The sequence below is a fragment of the Lissotriton helveticus genome, chromosome 7 (assembly GCF_964261635.1).
Source record: "Lissotriton helveticus chromosome 7, aLisHel1.1, whole genome shotgun sequence".
NCBI classification, from domain to species: domain Eukaryota; kingdom Metazoa; phylum Chordata; class Amphibia; order Caudata; family Salamandridae; genus Lissotriton; species Lissotriton helveticus.
Genome location: NC_136068.1, coordinates 1,024,448,564 through 1,024,460,006, shown reverse-complemented (window position 1 = coordinate 1,024,460,006; position 11,443 = coordinate 1,024,448,564). Strand labels below are relative to the sequence as shown.

The 11,443-nt window shown below is 44.5% G+C and overlaps 1 long non-coding RNA gene across 3 annotated transcripts in view; it reads left to right on the top strand.

Annotated features, from left to right (window-relative positions):
- The first annotated feature begins 219 nt into the window (after nt 1-219).
- Nucleotides 220-11,443, top strand: part of LOC144769588 (uncharacterized) — a 133,247-nt gene continuing 122,023 nt past the window's right edge. The window contains exons 1-7 of one of the 3 annotated variants that reach the window (XR_013598725.1): nt 220-332; nt 426-564; nt 671-727; nt 822-892; nt 990-1,070; nt 1,573-1,727; nt 2,622-2,754. This is a non-coding gene — a long non-coding RNA (uncharacterized LOC144769588). Of the gene's footprint in view, nt 333-425; nt 565-670; nt 728-821; nt 893-989; nt 1,071-1,572; nt 1,968-2,621; nt 2,755-11,443 lie in introns of those variants that run through there. The other 2 variants (XR_013598724.1, XR_013598726.1) reach the window with 2 other exon arrangements.

The window sequence follows — 11,443 nt, the reverse complement described above, 5'->3', positions numbered from 1 at the left end:
TATATATATTTTACATCTGATTTAGGTATAAACATGCAAATCATCTACTTGGCAACTTTATGGTTCGTCCCGGACTATGTAACATTGCCTCGAATTTTGATGTATAATCGTATATACCGCGTCATACATCGCTTCATCCAACTCTTCTGTGCGAGTCTCTTTTACATTATTAGGACCATTTTTAAGTCTGTTTTCCATTACAATGACCAATGTGGGTCACGTGATCGGAACTTTTTCAGGAAGTTGATATAGAACTTTACCCCGACGGCGTCTAGCGCTGATTACTGCTCCTTTGAATCCCATTATACGCCCGTGACTGCATACCGTGCAAGGTACGTTTAACCTATCGCCCGCCATTTACTATGGCTAGTCTTCCGTTACTATGGTAAGCGGGTTGACTAATTTGTTGCCCCGTTACTCCACAGACCTCAATCTCGGGATGCAACGATCATACTACGACCTCTGAGCGACCCCTTGCCCTTCAACATAACGGCGATTACTGTGTGCCGTTTGAAGCAACCTCATCTGAACCCCCGCTCCAGGCGGTGTTCCTCGCCCTAACAGGTATGCCAAACTGCACGCATTTTGCAAAAACTGTGTTGCCTTCAATGATGCACGCACTCTGATGAGGTGCCCCCATTGATGTATGGGTATTTCGTTTTTCCCATAGATTTCCACAACACGCTAGGCACTGTCATCTTAACAACATACACAGCGTCGGTACAAGGTATGCTTCCTATCTCCTTACTATATTATAATTATGTAGACACCTTTTCGTGAGTACTCAATGGTCTTTCTACTGCTGTTCTTTATTCACTCAGACACGGTACTACCGGTTAACAATTTGTCACCAAAAGACGCTTTCTATAGCGGACCGGTACAAGCATATCAGGTATGCATGTTTTCTCTAACCCATAATACCTTCAGAACACCACCATGTACCAGCAGGCTTGTGAACTAATATACAGTCAATACTTTTGGTATTCTAGACGCTGCCACAATGCCGCACCCTTGAGAACCTACCGTTATTGAATTTAACTTAATTCATTGCCCTACCACACCAACTTAAGGTAATTTACATTCGCCCAATATTTATTATGCTTTCTAATACTGATTTAGCTGTGAGGATTTCTCCATAGATTTTTGTTTTGGGACAGTGATCTATGTGGGCCAAATTTTGTAATATCCGATCAGTAACATCTTAGATCGTGTAACTATTTGTTGACTGTTTCCTTTAGAGACGTCTATCATCTCGCAGCCTTGGCCGGGACATCATTCAACCGATGTCCTGTGCTTGTTTTGTGCTGTCTTTACAATCATGCCACTACTAATCTATTACATCTCTATGACCAATCGACCATGTTTTTGTGTTGAGGCTTACCTCACATGAGATGTGTGCTTTCGTTACACAAGACCGTAATAATTATTGGTCAGGACTTGTTTTTCACTCTAATGTATTCCTTATGTGATCTTAACGTATGACCATGTATTTCCCTCTCTGCCTCTTATGATATGATTTTAGGAGCTTTTGGGATCCTTTGTGACCCATAGTAATATTTATTTCTCATACAGATCCTTTGCCCCATTCTTCACAACCCCCATCCTGATGAAGACCCACTAGCAAGGTCTACACTACGCCTGCATCCACTTGGGTCGAAACGTCGACACTTCCTCCTGTGTTCAGCCTCTTCCCTGACTTATCATTTGTGATTCTATTTTATTTTGAGGCATGATTACTTAATCAATTGCTAAGTTATTATTTTTTCCATTGTGTTAACCTATCATTATTTCTGGTGTATCTGGGTCTTAGTGACCGCTTTTTGTAATTCCCATACCTTCACTATCCCACCACTACCCTTCCTCTATCCCATTCTTCAGGGGCATTATATGTGATTTACTATGTATCTATTTTTATGAATGATTTCTTACGATACACGGTGTGATTAAAAACAATGTTTATAAATGTCTTTGTATTCACTTATGTGATTTTATTGCTGAGTTAATTGTTCGTTTATCTGGGACCACTTTGTCTGTATCAATTATCCGCCCAGGTCCCAGTGACTTTTTGGGTTAACCCGTGTTCTTACAGCACTTCTTAGGATGCCACACACTATGATGTCACTTGCATACTGATTAACTAGGTTAGTCTCCCCACTTCTTTTTAGGTCTCACTGAGCCAGCGCATGCGCTGCTGGCTCAGCGAGACATTTAGTAAGCGGCTTTTGAAAGTGACACCACAGACTTTAGGTGGCCTCAAGCTTGCGAGCATGCACGCGTGCAGCCACCATCTGTCTTTCCACAGATCGCTTCTCACGGCCGCTCGCCGCGCTTGATCGCGTGTCACTTTCACGGCCGCGCGGCCAATGCTTGTTTTCATTATATTCAGGCTCTCCTTGAGAGTGCAGGTATTTGCAGGCTCCATGTCTTAATTCCTCCCGCCTCTCCTGTTGTTGTTTGCCCCCTCCCCGCTTCATTGTTGTCCTCACTTTCGCACTCCCTCCCCACATTACTACAAAAAGCGCCATGACTGTAAGAGCTGGCTGCCCCATAGTGCTTTGTTTTATTTACTTTAGGCAATCCTTAAAAAAATACTAACAAAGCTTTTTTTTTTTTTTTTGCAGATAGCACAGCAGCGCAAAATTAAAAAACGCATTTTTAAGGGCAGCTTTGAAATATTACAATGACAGAGCAATCCATCTCGCAGACATATCACTTTTCAGCAATTACATTCCATGAGTTCTTGTTCAATAAAGGTTAAAGCCTCAGGAAGTTGCATACGTTACTTGTTTTTGTTTCATTGTTTACAGCTAGTTACAAATATCTTGGGCATGAATAATTTAGTACAAATAATCTTTCAAGGGCATATATGGCATTCGCCTGTTTTTTTATTAGGAAAAGGGATTTCTCGCAAGGATTTGTCTCTAACGACGCTAAGCTGTGCAGCCACCCTACAAATAAGGGCTTTGAATTGAGACGTTTGACATTGTAGATGATTCCAGTTGTTAAACCTATGACCTTCAATTTGCAATCTTTCGGGTCGGGATGCTGCACTAATGACCGGTATGACGGTCAGTAAAACAAGCACTGGCATAGCCAATAGGTTTGGCCTCTGCGAAATCTACAAATGCATCCCGGAGGGAGGCCTGACCCGCCGGGGCTCGTCCTCAGGCAGGAAATCACCTTGTCTGTAATTTTAGGCATTGCAGGGAACAGAGCTGTTCCCCTGCAAAAGGCCTCAGCTCCCTGATGGGGTTGCCTCGCACTCCTCTGAGCACAAGAGCAGCCCCACCCGCCCATTATCAGTCTGTGTGGGGCTGATAGCCACATACAGATTGATAATGGGTCAGTCTGGGCTGGCACAGCATGTGGTGGCCTCCTCCAGCCTCGGTCCAGGGCAGGGCATTTTGTCACCTGGAAGTGCAAACACGCTTATGCTGCTGCTAGGTGAGAATCCAGTTAACCAAAGGAAGGCTGTGAAAGAATTGAAAGGAAAGGATTATAGTTATAGTATAGCAGCCATGGTTGCAGCTTTTTTATTTTATGCAACTAACAACCATAGACAAGGCCAATAGTTCTGGCTTGTTGTAGGTGCAACATTACTTCTTCTAAATGTAACGTTACTTGTTGTATTATATATCTGGATGCAATGACAGAAGCAACAAAAATACCAGTCGGGCGGCACATTATATTAAGCACAGATTTTTAGCTTATGTGTTTTAAGCCACGCATTTTTTACATGAAACACCCTTTTGGAGAAACCCCCCCTAGTTTTTTCATCCCACTTAAAGCTCTGGAAACACCTCCATGTCACAGTCGCCCCACGTCCAGGCACTGTGCATCATGCATGACTCATGCCTTCCACTTTTTCTGCTTGCCTATGTGCAGGGACATTGTGAACCCTGCTCCAGCCCACCCCTTGCTTTAGGAACTACAGCGAGGGTGGAGTTCTTGATGGGTCTTATAATTAATGTGAAAAGGTGAGTGAGTAAGTAAGTGAAGGGATGGCTGGATAGATGAGTGAAATGATGGATGGATGGATGAATGAGTGAAAGGATGGATGACGGGCGAGTGAATGGGCGGATGGATTGATGAATTGATAAGTGAAAGGGTGGATTGATGAATTGATAAGTGAAAGTGTGAATGGATGGACTGATGAGTGAAAGGGTGGATGTAAGGCTGGATGAGTGAGTGAAAGGGCGGGTAGATGGACAAAAGGATGGATAGATGAGTGAAGGAGTGAAAGGGTGATTGGCTGAATGATAGGTTCAATGGATGGATTCATGAGTGGATGAGTAGATGGATGGGTGGGTGGATGGAAGGATGGATGGCTAAGTGAAGGGGGAATTGAAAGAGGAAGGGGGATGGGTAAATGGATGACTGAACGGGTCAATGGCTGGATGGATGAGTTAATGGATAGATGGGTGGGAGAGTGGATGGATGAGTGTATGAATGGATAGGATGAAAGGATGGATGAGTAAAAGGTTTGATTGAGGGATGGATGAGTGAAATGATGGATGGAAGGAAACGTGATGGATAGGTTTGTAAATGGATGAATATGGACATGGATGCAGCCGCGGTAGTGGGAGTAGCTGCCGGGCGCTGATGTCGGGAGGGGGAGGGGCAGGGTCGGGGTAGTAATCTATGGATTACGGAGCTTTACAGGTAAGTAAACATATAAATAAATAAAACGAATTTCGTTGCGTGCACTGCATCGCATTTGGGGACCACAGGAGCAAATCGCAGACGAGCGATTCCTGGAAAAGCATGACAACTATGGCATTGAGAGAAACAACTATCTATAGCCTAGTAACCAGCAAGCAATTCGTGCAAGTCCACTCTCCCCGCTAGCAATGCTATCACTGTTACAGGAAACAAATGATGGACGGAATGCTGACAATGCAAACATTCCCCCCCAGTCAAAAGATCTGGGTTAAATCCACCATTCTTTTGCCCACTACACCTCCCCAGTTTGGACCCAGCCATATTCAAATCAGTCTTGACCCAGTGCCAAATGGGAACAGTCCAGACCGAACTGCCAGGCCAGGTCCTCCCTAGACCGGAAACATGCATCCTGGGACCGGTTTCGGGGTATTTCACCCTTCTTCAGCACGACTTCTCCCCAAGATCTACTAAATTCCACTATACTGGAGCCCCAGTGCAAGTCTCCGGATAGAAAACACCATTGGTCCTTTAACGTCCAACGGGAGAATTAGTGATGCCACACTGAAACGCCAAATGTAACTTAAAGTTAATGACTTTAGAACGGCTTTGGAAGAGCACATGGTACAATCAACCAGGCCACAAGGCTGTATAGCATTTGTATAAGGTACACACGCATAGTAAACTCGATGCTATTTCTGTCTCCCCTCGATTTATAAAAGCCTTTGCCTGAGCCAGCGCCTGCAGGATCCAGGACTTCCAGAGAAGTTTCAGATGGCGGTTAAGACCTCCACTAAGGAAATTTAGCATCAGTGAGATCTGGTCCAAAGGGAGATAAACACCACGCTTTGAGATAAACTCTGGTGTCTGCCGAGGCTATGGCATAGGTCTTGCACTACTGAACCTCTTCATTGACAATGTCAGCAAAAGTGTCTTAGCTCTACGTTTGGATGTTCCTACCATCAGCAGTGAAAACATTTTGTTGTCTGAAGATAACGCTGTGCAAACGTCTACCAATGCATAAGTTGCGTAGAGGACTTGCAAGCAATGAAGAACCTCACGATTAACACTCAAGAACCAACATTTATGGTATTAAATACAAGACGCAGCCCAAAGAAAGTATCTGGAGTCTATGGCATAGCATTGGATCGTGTTGGCTACTATGATTACTTGGGGATAAGGTTTAAGAAGCCTTGGATCAAACAGAAGGTAACAAGAGAAGCTAATCCGTCCAAGTATATTAATGATTTCTTACGGTTCTCCAGTAAATGTGGCTGAAGATTAATCAAACCTGGCTTGCAGGCCTATAAAGTGAAAGCCTTGGCTTCCAGCTCTTATGCAGCTCTTGGGGTCTAACAAGACCCCCGGAATGATGAGAATCCAGAATCAATTTCTGTGCCATTGCAACATCTAGGCTCGGAGACCCGTATGGGACTAAACCTGTGCAAGAAATCTATTGTAAATGTGTGTGTGAAACCTGGTAAAGCAACAACTCATGCAAAGTACCTTGGCTCAAACATATTGCAAGCACTTTAACCAACAGAGGGTTTCAGCATTGAATTTCGAACGTATCCAAAAACGAGGACACCAGCTAGGTTGCAATAAATAAAGGATAATTACTAGCTTTGTTAGAGAGTTAAGCAGGGGGGGGGGGGGGCAAATTAATGACACGACTTCAGGAAATTAAACGTTCCCCACATTACTAGAAATATTTAGACCAGTTATTTCTGGATCATGAGGTTCGGGATAGGTACTCTGCCAGTAATAACATACACTAATAACTATTCAAATAAAAGCGTAAGTTCTACTACCTACAAATACAAACAAGGAGGTAATGAAACGTTTGTATTTTATGCTGCTCTGTACCATCTCCATGCCAGCTAGGAATCTCGACCTTCACCCTATTTTGAAGAAATATAAGACCAGGCTCTGCAAGCCTGCTATGTCCCCACGACTCCTCCGATCTTACTCTGAAGCAATCTTCAATTTGGTGGCCTCATATCTATGCTGCCTGGAAAGTTACTCTACCGCTAACTTTATGAATTTCTTTTGTCTATTAAATCTAGGGGGCTCGCCTGGTTGGGTTATATGTTATTACAACAAACTCCGTTGTAACGCATGCCTTTACCACGCATGCGTTACAACGGAATACTATTTTCACTCATAACCTTCTCCATGTTTTTTCCGTGGTGACGTGTTACGTAATTAAAAAAAACGGCCGTTTACTTCCTCTACGATGCCGATTCCCTGCACTTCTCTAATTAAGGTTAGTGGTTTTTTTTTGAGGGGGGGGGAAACCCCCCACCCCCCATTTTTTAATTGTACCCTTTACCACACATGCCTTTACTACGTACCTCGTAGTAAACGTATGCGTGGTAAAGGTTTTCGTTGTAACCACGCATGCGTTGTAATGCATGCGTGGTTAAGCTTTTCGTTGAAACGACCGCGTTGTAGTGGCCGTTTCCCGCCTGGTTGGTGTCAAAGAAGTATACAAAACGAGATATTTGTTTGTTTTGGTTCCCCTGCTTAGAATTAAATTTACAATACCATGTTAGAAAAAAAGTGTCCTGAACTAAAACACCTAGCAAGATTGCTGTGTTGAAACATCTATGTGATAGCTGGGGGTAGAGGATCGTAAAATTCAAGCATTGACGACGGATCATAGAGAAATTAAGAGCATCAACCAATGCAAAGGTTACTAGTACGGAGATCAGGTACCCAGATAAGCCATCAGATCGATATCATCCATTGCTGGGTTATGATGACTATATTTTCTTTTTGAGCAGCAGTTTGACAAAATTGCGGAAATTTCACTACAATTGTTTTTGCAAGCATAGAGCTACAATCCCTTGCACTTTATTCATTAATTTCAAGACTGGGATATTTGCAAATTAGAGGGAGAATAAGAAAATTGAATTTTCACCTTAGATATTATGAGCCCACATTAAAGCATGCATACTCGCCTGCTGTATCTTGGTGTACCTCATGTAGCTTCACAACAGGAGCGTAGTGTTTGAAACGAACACTAGCAATTCGGTGGTATCGCATTACCTATGTGACAACCAGCGCAAGAGAAGAGAGGGGAAACAGAGCAGTGCTTCCCAAACATTTTGGAACCATGACCTACTTTTTTAGAACAACAAATGTTCACGACCCACCTAACTTTAATGGACATGAGGCCAGTGATTGTTTTAATGTAACGAAAGAATCGTGAGGTCATGCGCTGCCATTTGCAGACAGCATATTTTTCATTGAGATGGCCACTAAATTTGCACCGACATACAGTTTTACTCATCAAACTATATTGCGCACAAACGATAATGTGTGTAAATTGGGTTTCAGTGAATATTTATTATTTGTTAATCACCAAGTAAGTGTCTTGATGAACAAGTTACTTACCTTCGGTAATGCATTATCTGGTGGAGAAAATATCTAGCTGCATATTCCTTACCATGGAACTTCACAGGCATCACGTTTGTGTGAGCAGTACCCCTATGTCCCATCAGGTGGCTCCGTCCAGCTCAGCATGACGTCACCAGCATCGTTGGCATTGTTTGTGACATCACGGTCACCTATATAGGTGCCACCCAGGCACGCAGCATCAGTTCTTTTCTCTCCGTGCCAGTTAAGCGCTAAATTAGAGAACAGCTACCCCTCTGTCTCTTATTGACAGACTATTTTCAACATTTTGTTGAGAGATTTTTTTCTTGTGTGCCGAGGGATAACCTTGACACGGGTAGTTTTCACGTTGTGTGGCACCTCTCACCCCACCGTGTCGGTAACCCTCCCCCATCTCGTTTGCTTGTGGTATCTCAACGACTCAAAGTTGTGCTCGAATTGCTGGGCCATGGCTCAAAGGCCTTGCAGGATTGGTCCATGAAGCTCCTAGTGGCCCGGCAGTCGACCATCGAAAGTGACTCCTCAGACATCCTAATTGAGGAAGAGAATCCTGCTGTATGCTCCAGGAGCCCCAAGTCCTCTTCTACGCACTTGATGTCCTCGGGGCACTCGGGGTAGAGGCATAAGACGAAGAAGTAGTCCAAACAGACTTTTGCTTCACCTCGTCTGTCGCCCGTCGACGAGACAAGTAAAGAGCATCAACGCTCTAGGTACGATTCAGCGAAATCATTGCTGGGTTCGACTCCACACCTCCCTCCATTTCCAGGAGCCAGAGTGACCCTCTTTCAAGTGAAAGAATTTTATGAGCCCATGCACCGCGTAGCTGAGCGGGCCGACCCCACTGGTGCGCCTTCGGGCTCGCCACGGTCGGGAGAGGCCCCACCAGGCTCCACACCGACAGCTACGGCCTCGGTGGGATCTCATAGATCCGATTCCAGATCTGGTTCAGCGCCAGTTGTGCTAATACGACCTTCCCCAGACTTGGGTCCCGTGCTCTACATGCCACTGGAGTCAAACTTGCCTGGCTGATATGGGGTGATGCCCCGAAAAGAAGTCCCAGGATGCTTGTTTCCAGTCCAGGGAGGACCTGGCCTGTCAGTTCGGAATGGCCTGTTCCCATGGAGAACAGGGTCAAGACTGATTTGCATGTGGCTGGGTCTGAACTGGAATGACATGGGGAGCAATAAAACTATGGATTTAGGCCCAGATCTCTGTACTGGGGGGAATGTTTGACAGTGTGCAGCATTCTGTCCATCAATTGTTCGGTTTGCATTTGTCACCCCGAGTGGGACAGGCATGTCCAGATGTGGGTCCCTTGGTGATGCCCCGAAACTGGTCCCAGGATGCTTGTTTCCAGTCCAGGGAGGACCTAGTCTGGCAGTTTGGGCTGGACTGTTCCCATGGGGAACAGAGTCAAGACTGATTTGCACATGGCTGGGTCTGAACTGGAATGACATGGGGAGCAAGACAACTATGGATTTAGGCCCAGATCTCTGTACTGGGGTGAATGTTTGACACTGTGCACCATTCTGTCCATCAATTTTTCTTTTTGCGAATCTGACCTTCCCCGGCACTGTCCCCAAAATTGATACCTCTTGCAGGAGCCCCATTCTGATACCCAACGACTCAGAGTCGAATCGACATTGGTCTACGTCCACTCCGGCTTTGATGGAGCCCAGAGGTTCAGTTTCAGGCTTGGGAGAAGAATGGGAGTGGTCCCTGAACCCTTTGGACACCAGGACGCCCCTTGTGAACAAATGGACTGGTATGAGAGTCTTTGAGAAGTCATTGGACTGGACACATCTCCAGATACTGGCATGTTCTCTGCCTAGTGCGGCTACGGAGGAGAGGGCACCTTATTCCATGGTGGTGAGGAGGGCAGCAGAGGTCCTTGACCTGGAGCTACCTTCGGTGCAGGTCGTGATTAGTCTCTTGACTGAAGTGCTTCAGCCTGGGGCTTCCTCGTCCAAGGCCTTCTTGCCCTTTAATGAAGCGCAGACAGATGTCCCTCTAGGCATGTGGTTCAAGCTAGCTCAGGGGCTGCTGTGAACAGGACAATGACACGTCGCCATCGCTCTGCACCGGGTGATCCAAGTTTCCTCGGCTAACACCTGACTGCTGAGAGCTTAGTGGCTCAAGCTTCAACGTCCCATGGCGGGTTCCCTTCCACTCCACCGGAAGTCTGACACCTGGGATTTTCAAAGGTAAAGAATCTGCAGTTAGAAGTCTCTATCAGATTTGCTTTGATCATATTAAAATCTTTGTTTCCATCACACTCCAGACTTACAAATAATGTAACTGTTTTATCTATAGTTCATTTACAGGTTTTTACATTTTGATGTGTATTACGAAAAATGACATCCTACAGCCTTTCCATTCACACTCTCTGTAACCCAGCAAGATTCTCATATAATTCACTTTACTTTTCTTTCTCTGACTGCAAAGTGAGAGGAGTTTGTAAAAGCCAATCCCCATGTTAAACAAATAAGCAGCAATTTGTCAGAAAGCATAACCTGATGTTTGACCTCTGTCTTTGAAGTGCAGAAATGTGACATAATTTAAAGAATCTTTTTTTTATTGGTTGGACTTTCACAACCCACCAAAAATCGTCTCGTAGTTTGGGAAACACTGCCCTAGAGTAAACCTCGGGCAATAAAGGTGCACTATTGTAAGAGTTAAAGGCAGAGTCAAGTAGAGGCCCAGTCAAGTTTATATGGTGCCTTTGCCATTTGCTACTGATCCCAATCTTGCCTAAGGTTAGTATTAGCACTACAGTGCCTTTCTTCAATGAGCTGAAAATCGTATGTTTATAACCCCAAACATCTAGGATTACATCCGTTCAGTTTAATAAGACCCTACTTGTATACCAGAAGGTGGCTCCATAATGAAAAACAAAAACACAAGAAGCGACCCATATAGCCAGACTGGAACTCAGGTCAACAAAAACACACAATGGTCCTGTGAGATTACAGTTGAAACACAGATCTATCGCATCAATGAAATCAATTCCCATTGAGTATGATAGTACAACAATAAATGAAGCAGAGGGCCCACACAATATCAAGGTAGTACAATCAGTGTGGACAACACAATGTGCATAAAAAGTGCTCAGTGCAGTGAATACAATTACATGTGTACATTCTGTCATCATTAGGTATCCACAATAAATCTCCACTTCAACCCGAATGTATCAAGAGCTTAATTCCATCAATGGGATAAACACATGAGTCTGGAATTGGCCCTTAAGCAATGCCAGGATAGACGTTTAGATGTCATTGTTCCTTTGGCAAGAATTGTGGACAAGGCTGAGGCGGCAAAATCAAAAGAGTGTATGTTGACACTGTTTTGTTGAGAGGATTGAGTCAGTGAGCAGTTTGTTTCTTGG